This window comes from Pelmatolapia mariae, linkage group LG3_W (genome assembly GCF_036321145.2).
Source record: "Pelmatolapia mariae isolate MD_Pm_ZW linkage group LG3_W, Pm_UMD_F_2, whole genome shotgun sequence".
NCBI lineage: Eukaryota > Metazoa > Chordata > Actinopteri > Cichliformes > Cichlidae > Pelmatolapia > Pelmatolapia mariae.
Window position 1 is genome coordinate 58,729,921 of NC_086229.1, and position 13,341 is coordinate 58,743,261.

Genomic DNA, 13,341 nt, shown 5'->3' on the forward strand with positions numbered 1-13,341 from the left:
ATAGGTTACAAGAATTCAAATGTGTCCCAAATATCTGTATCCCATCAGAGGCTAGTTTCGTAAAGGAGATTGGTAGTAGCTGCTCCACCACAGGAACAGTAAGGCTTCCAGCACACAATGGACACCACACTCACTTAACATAAACACATTTATTAAACACAATTTTAAATAATAAACCCTTTTTCTGTAGTGTCTTTCCACTCAGGGTCCCAATAAAAATAAAAATAAATGCAAATATGTATCCTTTAAGGTCCTTTGGCCAAAAGAAAATCACCTGAGCTCAGGGAAAAGAAAAGTGCACGTTGGGGCCCTTTGAATTGTTCCTACCGCTCTGTTGGAACGGTGTAGCATCCAATAATAGCATCCAGCAAGCAGAAGCATCCGTCCTCAGCAAAGACCATCTACCAGCTGAGACATCAGATGAAGACTTCCCCAAGGCAGTTCATCCAGCAGGATCCAGGGCACCAAAAGGGCAAACAAACCAGCCTACACACAAGTGTGCTGAAGAATTAACCAAAAATGTTCATAAGTCTCAGTACCACTGACTCAGTGTCCATGTCACTAACGGCTTATTTAACAGTCTTACCATAATAATATAGACTTGTCAAAATAAAAATATAACAGAACATAAATGCTGTTAACAATGTTTATTAATGCTGTTCTCTTAGGCATAACATAACTCTGTAACTGACCTCGTGTCGGCCGCCATTTTAGGGCATTAGCCAGGCTCGCTTAACAGTTAGCTTGCTAACAGTCAGGTAACAACACACATTATACAATATTTAGCCTCTTCCTTAACAAACATGACAGTGGTAGATTTGATATCTCGCTGCAGCATAATAAGGCGAACAGGAGCTGCACGCTAACTCACCAGAGGGGTTCATGTAATGGCGAATGGCTGTTGGATTCAGCTCAGCTTCACGTTCATAACCGCTACAAGACTCCTTTTTCCGAATTTCCAGGTCGCACAGGGCACGAGAGCAGCATGCGCCTCACCGGACGAATGGAAGAAAAAAAACTCTGTAGCTGGACTAGGGAGTGGCTATGCGCACGGCACAGTGGTGCGTTCAGTGACTACCAAATAATCAGAAATCCCATACTCAAAAAATGACCTGGGTTACACAACCTTTAAAACATCCGCAAAGCCCTTGTCCTCCACAATGCTTAGCGGTCTACAGTCCTTTGCTATCCATTTGGCTATATTGGAAAATTGTGATCTCCTCTTTGAGATTACAAAAACACTCAAGTGTTCCACCTTTGTGTGGACTGTCGTGTAACATGGACTAAAGAGAGACTGAAGTCCCCTTGACCGCCCCTTGCCATCACAGCTGAGGAAATAAAACGACTTACAAAGCAGCCTTGTGTGTTAAAGTTTTGTTGAAAATGTTCAGAGTGCAAAAACAGAGCTTTTCCCTATCTGCTAGTAAGGATTAGAGATACGTCTGATAAATATGTTAGCAGAGAGATGTAGTTTAGGTAATGGAAATTTCAGTGCAGTCTATTCTAGTTTTTCTATGTAGACATGATCCACTACTGACCCCTTTAGTAATGTCTGAGTTTGAGAAGATAAGAACTGTGTTGCCAACCCATCATTATACTTTTGAGTAAGAAAAATTGTGTTAAATGTTGTAAAAGAGATAAAAACAGAATTATGATTATTATGCTCATACTGATCAGAACATAATCAGTAAATATAAAGATCTTTGAGTTTGGCTAAAATAATTGTGATATCCTGTGCAATAAGGAACCACGGAAATTATGTCGACCTCACAGTCATTCCTTTATTTACCCTACAGGGGCATGCACAACAAATCTGACCCCTCCTCTCCAAAAACTGTTGCCCCCCTGGTGGACAAAACCCTGTCCACCCACTGTTACATCATAACATTCCTCCCCCCTTAAACTGAAACTACTCTGTAGTTTTAATTACTACATAAAATACCCATATAAAAATGCAACATGCGAATCCCAGCCTTTGCTCAAATTGCACTCGCTAATAATTAACTCATGGTCCAACAGTCTTAGGGTTAGTATAACAGTTTCACAGTAACTTCCTTTCAGTCCCCCTTCTCTAATTATTGTCAATTACTGCACAAAGTCTCTTGTATGCTCAGGAGGTCTTTTTCTTCTTTGCAATCATCGCAACTCTGTGGCTGGCAACTCCTGTGAGCCATTATTCTCTGTATGTGGCTTCACCACTGGCGTAACTTGCACCTCCAAGGTACTCGTGGCCATTGATCAGTGGTCTTTGATCAGTGGGCCTTGATCAGTGGTTGTTGATCAATGGTCATGAGAATTTGCATAATTATGATGGAGGAATTGACCTCCCAGCCCATTGTTCCTTCAGTGGGCTGGTTTCAGTTATATGCAAATGTACTGTTTATAAGATTGGGGAATTGAGACTGAAGAAGTCACTTGGATGAGTGACGAAACGTTTCTCCCACTGAAAACGCTACGTCCAGATGAAAAAAATCAACTTTTGGAGTTGCACCTCTAAGTTTCTCTCATTAGTGTCCTGCGCTGGGGCCAGCTGGGGTAAGAGGGGGCAACGCCCCGTTAAACAAACATCCTGCCCCCTCAAGACAAAATTTTAGAAGTTAAGAAAGAAAATAATACATTACCCCCAAACTAAAAATGGACAAGATTTACTACAGTAGTTGAAAAAATCCGCTGGAATAGCCACAAATGAGATGACAGGTTTCACGTCTTGTTCGCTCTTCACTATGGGCTCAAATTGTGGTAATTATTAGGATAGCTTACTTTTAAAATACTAAAGCTTCTTCATTTAAAATAAAATATGACTGAGGTTGGGCAGCACGGTGGCACAGTGGTTAGCATTGTGGCTGTATCCCAATTCAGGGTCTGCAGCCTTGAAGGCCGCATTTTAAGGCCGATTACATCACAGCAACGCAACGAAGACTGTCCCAATTCAAAGGCTGCTCGAAATGTGGCTGACAAATGGGTCCTTCATTTCCATGGATTTGAAGGATGGGTTGGTGTATCCTTCGTGGCCCAACATATCCCAGAATTCATAGCGCAGCGGTGGGTGTGGATAATTTTGCCTAAAAAACGGTGGACAGCTAAAGCGGGGCGGCCGAAAAGTAAACATTTAAAAGTAAGTACTGAATTTTATGTCACTTATTTATGTGCGAATGTTTAATAATGAACATTAAAACATTACTGTTGGTCACATGTCGGCAAAATTATGTGACATTAGTGATGTTTGTACTTTCAGTGTTAACTTGGTTTTAAAAACTTGAAAATATACACCGTTCAATAGTCGGCCTTAATCTTACAGAGAATGTGATGATTTTATGGATAATTAAAGTCAATAATATATCCACAAACACAACAAGCTGAAAGTCAGTGAATGCTATTTTTTTTTCTATTTTTAAAATGTTATTGTTTGTTTTTGTTTTTTTTTTCAGTGTTTTATTTGTTCCTCAGTAAATCGGTTTGGCTGAGATTAAAGTTATAGTTTTCACACAGCTGAATAAATGTCAAACAGAAAAGTGATTAAACAGAAGTGTGAGATTGTGTCACGGTCAGCGATGGCAGACCGTGGAGTTGAGGAAAGTAGGGCCCAAACATGAGACTCTTTAGTGAAGGACAGTGGATTTATTTATGGTGAGTGGACAAAAGCAACAACTATGTACAAATTCCGCTCCGTGATTTCCCCTCGTGATGACGCTCCTCGCTCCCGACTCCTGGTGATACAAAAACACACAGCAGGACACCCACAGTAGCGATGTCGTTCACATAACACTTATCAACAGAGGTACTTTACAGGTTTGACATAGTATAATCCCACGCTGACTGGAGCTCCGCCACTTTCTTAAATAGGACGCTCTTCATGAGGCTACCAGCTGCAGCTGGTGAAGGCTAACGAGCGGCAGGTGCAGCAGCCTCCAGTGTGGCAACACTTCCGGGTCGCAGTCCCCTCAGCGCGCCCAAAACATCCGGGAGTACACAGGGAGAAGGAGGACAAAAAGGGAGAGAAAACCACCAAAACATAACATACGGAAAAATAAACATATACAAGAAATACATGAGCACTGGGTCATCAGACCCAGGCCACGACAGGTGGTAGAGAACTTACTCCAATTTCATGTTATATTTTAGCAAGCAAGGAGCAGTTTATTAAACTCCACTGAGACAGCTAGCGACTGAAATCTGAAGGCTAGAATGTCCTATTTTAAAGTCTCACACTTCCAGCCTTCTCGGTGTTTGACCCGGCACACGTAGACCACAAAAGCCGGGTCCTCCAAAGGATGCGGCCTATGAATTGGGATATAGCTTGTAAATCAGACCTGGACATATTATGGCCAGCGGGCCACATCCGGCCCTTTGTGCATCCCTTTCCGGCCCGTGTGAGGCCGGTATCATGTGCATGATGCTGCCCAGCTTCTCATCTTCTTAGGTGGAATAACTGCAGACTTATAAGTGACGGAGGAGCTGGCAGCCATGCAGTCAATGAAAGGGGCAACCAGTGGCGGTCCTAGCCTGTTTGGCGCCCTGGGCGAACACTCCCTCTTCTGAGGGTTGACTTCAGCAGCAAGCAGGCGCACCGAGGGCTCTCACGCTCACTTTTCGCATATAGAATTTTGAAAAAACATCGGTGCAAAATTTAAGTCTGTATCATGATGTCTGGTGTTTTCGTGTTTGTTGGTTTGTTTTTATTTTGTTTTATTGTGCGAGTTGGTTATTAGATGCTGCTCCAGCTAGCCAGAGAATCCCCCGCCGCCCCGCCCTCTCCTCCCTGTGCCGCAAGCAGCAGGCGCACCTCGCAAACGGAGGGCGCCCTTACTCCCAGCAAATGGGCGATAGAAAACCAATTGGTGGCCATGGCATTCCCAATATGCGCTGGCATGACATCGGGGCAGCATGAGAACGAGCTATTTTTTTACTTTTTATTTTTTGCCCCCACCACGATGCCGCCCCGGGCAACCGCCCGTGTCGCCCGTATGGGGGCAACCACCGGCAATGACTTATTCACAGAGGTAAATGCATGTTTGGACAAATTAGGACTAAAATGGGACAATCTGGCAGGTGTAACAACAGATGGTTGTCCAAATCTAACTGCGAAAAATACAGGACTTGCAGGATGGAGGATAACGTGACAGAAATTAATCCTGTGCAGAAATTGGCATTTTTGCATTGTATTATACATCAGCAAGTGTTGTGTAAGACAGTGATGGACCACGTTGTTGATGTTGTAACTAAAACAGTTAACTTCATCAGAGCAAGAGCATTAAATTGCAGACAATTTGTTGCTCTTTTGGAGGAAAATGAGATGGAACATGGTAACATCAGCTATCACTGCTCTGTCAGGCGGCTCAGCCTAAGCAAGGTACTGAAAAGTGTCTGGGATCTGAGATTCAGCATTTCTGTGTGAAGAAAGGACATGACGTCCCAGAGTTTTTAGATGAAGATTGGGTGGCAGACCTCGTGTACTGTCTTTCCCTCTTCACACTGCACAGAAGAGGGACCGGCAGCAAGGTTCAACACTTTTCTTCCATCAAGACTCTGAAGACCATTACTCTTTGTCCACAGGTTTAATGATGTAGAAAGTGTGAAACTGAAACAAACATAACACAATTACAATTACAGTATATTCTTCAAATCTTACATACACACTGTACCTACAAGTCTACAATAATCTAAATCAACATGTCATAGCACTTTAGCTGCAAGAATAAGCATTAGCCGTGCTCTAAACATGTGGCTTCAACAACGTATCAAAGTTACACATTAAACTTCCCTCCTGTCATAAAATACAACCACAGAACTACAGATAAGTATCAAATAAACAATATACATACAGACGATGCTCCAAAAGACGAAGGATTGAGGGCAGATGCATGTGGATTCATGGCAGTCTCCTTGGCCATGTGCAAACTTCACTAAACCTTACTACTTCCTGCTTCCTGTGATGTCACCAGGTATCAGAACTATTAAAGGGACAGCTGCACTAACACTATCAGCACACTCCCCGCCTGGCATGATAGAATGCCACAACTAACATACAATACAGAACAGTTATGCATGGTTATATATGTATATACATATAGAGTAACAGTTCAGTTTTTGTCTGGATGTAACAGAAGAATGAGCTCTGACACAGGTCTCAAAAATACTTTTGTCCCGTCTTGCCTGGATACCTTCACCTCCGCTGTACAGACCTTATTGTCCTGGCTAGGGAAGACTTGGGTGATTACTCCAAGAGGCCATTCATTTCTCTTGAGCTGCTGATCTCTGAGAAGTACAATGCTCCCAGGCTCCAGATTGGGTTGACTGTCCTGCCACTTCCTTCTTGGCTGCAGTGAAGAAAGATACTGTCGTCTCCATTTGCTCCAGAAAGTCTGGGCCAGATGCTGCACCTGACGCCATTGTTGTTTATACATATCTTTGACATTGGAGTCTTCAGGTGGAGCTGATGGCGTACCCATCTTCTGAGTTAAGAGAGTGGCTGGGGTGAGTAGAACTGGGTCACTTGGATCAGTAGATACTGGTATGAGAGGCCTGGCATTGATAATTGCCACCACTTCTGCCATCAGCGTAGTAAGGACCTCATGCGTCAAGTTTGATGTCTCAAGTTGCAGGAACATTGAATCGAGGATTCTTTTGGCTATTCCTATCATCCTCTCCCATGCGCCACCCATGTGAGATGCATGTGGAGGGTTAAAGACCCATGCACAGCCTTTTCCTGCTAGGTACTTCTCAACAGACCTGGAGTCAATATTGGATGGAATCTTTAGTTCAGCTGACGCAGCCACGAAGTTTGTGCCTCTGTCCGAACGTATTTGTTTCACAGGACCTCGAATAGCTAGAAACCTCCTGAGGGCATTGATGAAGCATGAGGTGTCCAGAGATTGTATGACCTCTATGTGGACTGCTCTAATGGCCATACAAGTGAATATAACTGCCCATCTCTTACTATGGGCGAGACCACCTCTTGTTCGCCGTGCATGTGGATTCATGGCAGTCTCCTTGGCCATGTGCAAACTTCACTAAACCTTACTACTTCCTGCTTCCTGTGATGTCACCAGGTATCAGAACTATTAAAGGGACAGCTGCACTAACACTATCAGCACACCTCGGATGTGCTGTGCTTGCTCATAGGGGGTCATATGATTGTTGGGTTTTTTCTCTATATCTATTATTGTTGAGTTGTATTGTATTGTTGCATTTTTATAAATTTCTATAATCTATAAACTTCTTGTTTGTTGACTTAAACAAGTTAAAATTAAATAACAATGATTCACTGGTTGTTTTTGTTTTATTTGACCTATGCACCACAATTTCACATAGCATAGCCCAATGTAAATATTTACAGAATTTTATTTTAGTTTTATTCTTCTGATTACCAGTACCAGCTATTCGTAATATGTAATTTAGTGAATTTTACAATGGAAGAAAGTTGAGGAGACTTAGGTTCAAGTTGTTGTTGATGTGGCCCTCTGACACAACTCGTGTTTCTCATGTGGCCCCTTGTAAAAGCTTAATTGCCCACCCCTGTTGTAAATAAATCACACTGTAACGAACAGATTTGTTTCCTGTGCTGCTTGGGTCTTGGGGGTGTGCTTCACTCATGTTATGACCTGGCCCCTAGACGGGTCGTAACACAAAACTTAAAAGAATGCAGAAGCTTGACCCTGAGGATAACCTAAAATGCAGGATGTTATTAAATAAGCAAGATAAAATCATGCTAGAGGAAAGGAAGTAATAAAGAAAGACGCTGCCATGTCCATTAACCAAAGAGATGAGGAGCAAAACCTACAATTAAAGCTGATAAAATTTCAAACTGAAGTTACCATGATAGTATATTAATCTCCTTGAACACAGCTTGTCGTTTATTGTGATGTTTTTTGTTTTCCCCTGAAAGACATATGAAATCATAACTATACCCAAAATGTTGTGGTTTTTGTCTGTTTGTGTAGTAGTCAATAAGCAAAATTAAGGTGACAGTGAAAAGGAGAAGAAGTCAGCACGAAGCACTTATTTGGGGGTTGTTTGTGAAAGAAAAAAGCGCAGAATCTGAATTAAATTACCTACATGTCAGTTTTTTAATGTTAGTTCCTGGTTTTGGAACTTCAAAGAACCAGTACATAAACACTGGTCCTAGAGCTTTTCAGCACCTTCTAACAGAAAGCTGAAGCCGTCAGCTAGTGCTGTAAAGAAAGAAGATATATTCTACTAAAGATTGCTATAAAGTCTAATTATCTTCTATTCATTCTTTGATAAACTGTCAATCACTTTGGTTCGTTGTTATTCACAGAGATTGAGAGATCATCATGAAGCTACTGGCTAGGTCTGAATTAATTGCTGCTGCTGGTGAATATTGCACTATAATTTACATAATTTGTATATGTGTGTAATAATTCATAGAAATAAAAGTACATATATCTTGTGTTTAAATATAATAAATGGAAATTTAATGATCAAAGTCCATATGTTCCTTATGTTATTGGGGCAGGTATAGTGGTTGGACTAGATATGGCAACAGATACTTACCTACTATTTTCTATTATGCTATTTTCCGTAGCGCTGGACTTGACCTCAGGCTCTGGTAACAGTGATTTGGATTCACCATTTACTATTGCTCTGTTTACGTTAATTTTTTCTATATTTTAAACTTTCTGCTGTCTGTTGATCTCCAATATAGAGATACTGAGTGTCAGGATAGTGTCGTGGATGAGAGAAGGAGGACCCAAGCGCTGGACTCACAGGTAGGTAGGTGAAGGTTGGTGTTTATTGTCAACGGAGTGAACACACAGAACAGAGGTAGGATAGGGCTGGCTGGCTGGACGACTGACTGAATGAATGAATGAAGGGCTGACTGACTGAAAGACTGAATGGCTAGCTGACTGAACAGAGGCGGAAATGACAACATAACATTACACGAACATCAATGACACGAGTGGAAACAGAGGACTTAAATACACAGACTGATGAGGATGATAATGAGAGACCGGAGAGTACACAGCTGAACATAATCTGGCTAATGACACAAGAGACGAGCTGACACAGGAAAAGCAGGAAGTGAGAACATTGATATGGCAACAGAAACAAAACGTGACAAAACTGAAAGCACTGGGTCAACAACCCAGGAACCCTGACACTGAGTCCATAAATGCAAAACTGACATCTGTACACAACCTCGGAGAGTACCAGGCGCTTCAGAGGGTCATATATCTTGCCACTCATAATTATGTACCTACATTTATTGGAGGCTCTGATGCAAAACAGGTATACTACACATTATTGAATGGTAAATGGCCTGTCTACAATTGTCTCTTTTGTCTCTGTTATGCAGGAGCGTTATTGGTTTTGGATAGATGGAACACATTTCAGAAATGCATACTGTTGACGTGGAGAGCCTGTCAACTATAGTGGCAGAGAGCACTGCTTACATGTGAAGTGGACAGGTAAGTCTTCCAGGAAAGTGCAATGTAGAGCACTATGAATGTTGTGGGAAAACCAATATTTTATTTTTTAACAAAAACAAACTTTGTTTTATTTTTTACCATGTTAAATAACAAAAAAAGATTATTGTATTCTATTTGAATTTAATGTATAATCACATGGTGTTGTAAAGGTAGATTTAATACTGACAGGTGCAACTGCTATTATAGAAAACTCAGTATAGATAAGTATTTGTTTATATGATCATGGTTTCAGTCACGGTTGATTTTTTGTGCTTACAGGACGCAGGTGTATGAATGATGTTCTTTCTCACAGCCGATACCCATTTGTCTGTGTCCCCCAAATATCATAGATATCTATTCATAACACCCTCATTTTTTAAGCACCTAATGTAAATTTATTTGCTGCTCTCTGATCACAGAAGTTTCAGTCATAAACAATGAACAAGGGTAATATATTGTTTATATCTATTTAAAAATAAATGCAAAATAACAACAAATAAATATTAAATAACAAAAACGTTGTTAAAATGTACTATTAAGGATAAACACAAAGCAAAACAGCTGCTGACCTCGCCAGTAAGCTCAAAGCTGTTACTGAAGAAAAATCTCCGTCAATATCCAGGATCCAACACCAACATTACACTAATGCAATGATAATTTATAAAAAATTATTTTTGTTACTCTAAGATATGTGACTGTGATGAGAGTACAGTAAAGACAATACAGTCATTGTTTAAGTTCAAATAATGAAGGCTTAGGCTCTGTTATGCCCGTTTGATATATAAAGTTCTACATTTACTTGCCCCACATCGGTTAAATGAATTTATTCATCAAAAGACCATGGAGATCATGGAGTTGGCACTTTGGCCACCACTAGAGGGGACTGTGAAGTGCCAAAGGTAATAGTTTAACAAAGGCAATAAAGGAGACCATTTTTAACTTATATGACAAAAACAGGCATGAATTAAAGACTGTTAGTAGAATATCTGAATGTTTTTTCCTTATTATAAAGTTCTATGTGATGTGCCCTAGGGCTATAGATGTAAATTATCAGTTATGCTATAATCTGGCATGTTTGCTCTTGATATGTTTGGTATACTGATGTTCATTAACATGTGTTGCCCCTGTTAAACAGGGAAAAGAAAAGAAAAAGCTCTGATAATAGGAATGATTTCTCACGCATTGTCAATTCAAAATAATGTTTTATCAAATACATATTAAATAAACGGAACTAATTTAAAGTTACATTTGGGTCACATTTTCACTGAATGTCCTCCAGTGTATCAAAACTGAATCCTCTGGGGGCATAAGAGTAGAGCAGAATTTTAGAATTTGCAGCCTGAGTCTTGGGGACAAAGTGTAGCCACAAGAAAAAGGTTGGCCAAAGTCAGGTACATGACTTTATACAATGCAAATGTGAAAAACCATTCCAGTTTTGAAGGTTGTCTCATTGTTGCCCCTCTAGTCCAATTAACAATCCCCTCTGCTACTTAACTAACCAGATCAATGGCCCAGAACTCTAAGTGATTTGATGCTGTACTCTTAAAAAGTGTATAATTCCATATGCATAACTGGGTCTAGTATGTTATCGTATGTGAATGGTGACTTGCAGTTTAATTTTCTGGACACATGATGGGGCTGTCGATGTTAAATTCATATCGAGATGGTATTTATTTGATTTAGTTGATAATCCGTAGATAATTCTCTTTTAAATAACAGGATGAAAATGCATGAAATACTAATGAAGCAGCATGACCATCAATTCTAAAAATTGCTCAAGGATGGTCAACATAAGTTTTTATTACGCAGTTTCAAAGTCCTTTACCTAAAAACAAATAAAAACATGATATCAAACCAGCTTGTCGTACAGCTATCTGACCACATGATAGCATTGCAGTTCAATTCAAATCATCCACTGCACAACACACAACATCTGACGTCCGACCACTGAGATGACGACAACTGTAATTCCACAAAGAAAACTGTTTAACCCTTACATACTGTTTGGGTAAAATTTGACCCATTTTACTGTTTGGGGTATTTTTGAGGGCAGCAAATAAACCAGAAATATCATCTATTTAGCCTGAAATGTGACTCTGGTTCCACCTACTTCTTTTCAGGTATAGTATGTACATAGTATGCAAATAAGGTTACTTCATATTGTTGCAGAAGGAGTCTAAGGATCTTCAGGAGCAGTACTTACACTTTCTTTCTCACTGGATTATACCTTTGTTCATGTATTTGCTATATTAATACCATATAACATGCATTACATAAAACTGAAACCCTTTTCAAATGTTTTGCTATCATACGGGTGTTACAAATAATAAGTTTGAGGAGGTTGTTCACGTTAAAACCTGACCCATGTCCATTGAGATTTTAGATCCACCAGTGTGGTTCAAATCAAGGGAAATTGTGATTTTTTGGGACTCTTAAAACAGTGAAAGTGTACATGTTGTATTTATGTTCAAGTGATACCTTGAAATTGTCACGAGAACTGTTTGTGTCCCATCACATTTGTCCAGGTTCCTAAGAAAACAGGGTCCTGGTGGTATTTGAATGATTATGGAAAATCTACAAGCAGTAGTAACACAGCAAATGACTGATGACATACGGTGCATATAAGAAACAGAGGACACACAGAGGTCAGAGGTGCCTTGACACAGACACATGATCGTTGTTCAGTACTGACCACTACATGAGTTTAAATTTGTTCAGTAGCCTATTGAACAGCAGAAATGAGGCTTTCTTTTCGGAAGTAAGTAAAAGGAAAAAACAGACAGCGCTGTAAACAACCCACCCCTAATTTACATCACATGAGATTAACTGTGAACACCTTAAGTTACTGAGGCATTTAAGTCCGTGAGAATTATGAGTACCTACTCCTGAATTCCCATCCGGGCCACACTTTTAAACCACTAGAACAGAGGCAGTAGACAATAAATTACTGACAATATAGAAAATCTGAAAACCAATAGCCAGGGGTACCTTTTTCAGAATTTTAGTAGAAGTGATATCAACTTTGTCTGTTTAAAGATTAGATCACAATTCAAGATTTAGATTGGATAATAAACCACTGGAATTTCTCCACTTGGGACCATAAAGTAAGTCAAATTAATTCGTATGCATGTGCTGTCATTTACCTGCACTTTCTGACTCCATTATCTGTCTCAGCTGGGAGTCCCTTACAGAAATCCATGACACATATCCAGAAAACTACTGAAATGTACAAACATTTTTAGTTGCACATTTGTATATTACCATTTGATGTTTATCTTGGAACCCTGTCAGAAAAAGTGGGCATTTGATGATACATTTAATCACATCACCACCAGTAGTTTTATCAGCATGTCAGTTGAATCTCTATTCAAGTAGTGTTGTACAGGTAATAAAAAATGATTTAAAAAAAGACAGATTTGAAGAATTTTTTTAAAATCATGGTTAACATAGACAGTATACAGATAACAAAGAAAAGCATGTCTATGTCTGGGACTGGTAGATAAACTCATTATCATGGTTATCACCTGTTGGCTAACAGCCTTAGTCAGATTTTGAAGAAGTAGTTTCACAACATTCTTCCTAACTGAACTTCAACTTATGAATTTCCCTGTGAAACATCATTTTTACCGGAGTCAAATATGGGAACATAAATGCCTTATCATTATTAATACTTTTTTTTTTGTTTCATATTTAAAATTCACTGACCTGTTAAACAAATCAATATACTCTATTGAAAGCTAGAATAGGCTCCCACAGCCTTGGATAAGTAGAAGAGAATCAACCCTTTGCAGTACTTATGCATTTTCTTTGGATTACTGTAGGGTCTTTACCTCACAACATAAAGGGCCTTGAGGTGATTGTTGTGCTGTGTTGGCCCTATATAAAAGAAACCAAATCAAATTTAAGTACAATA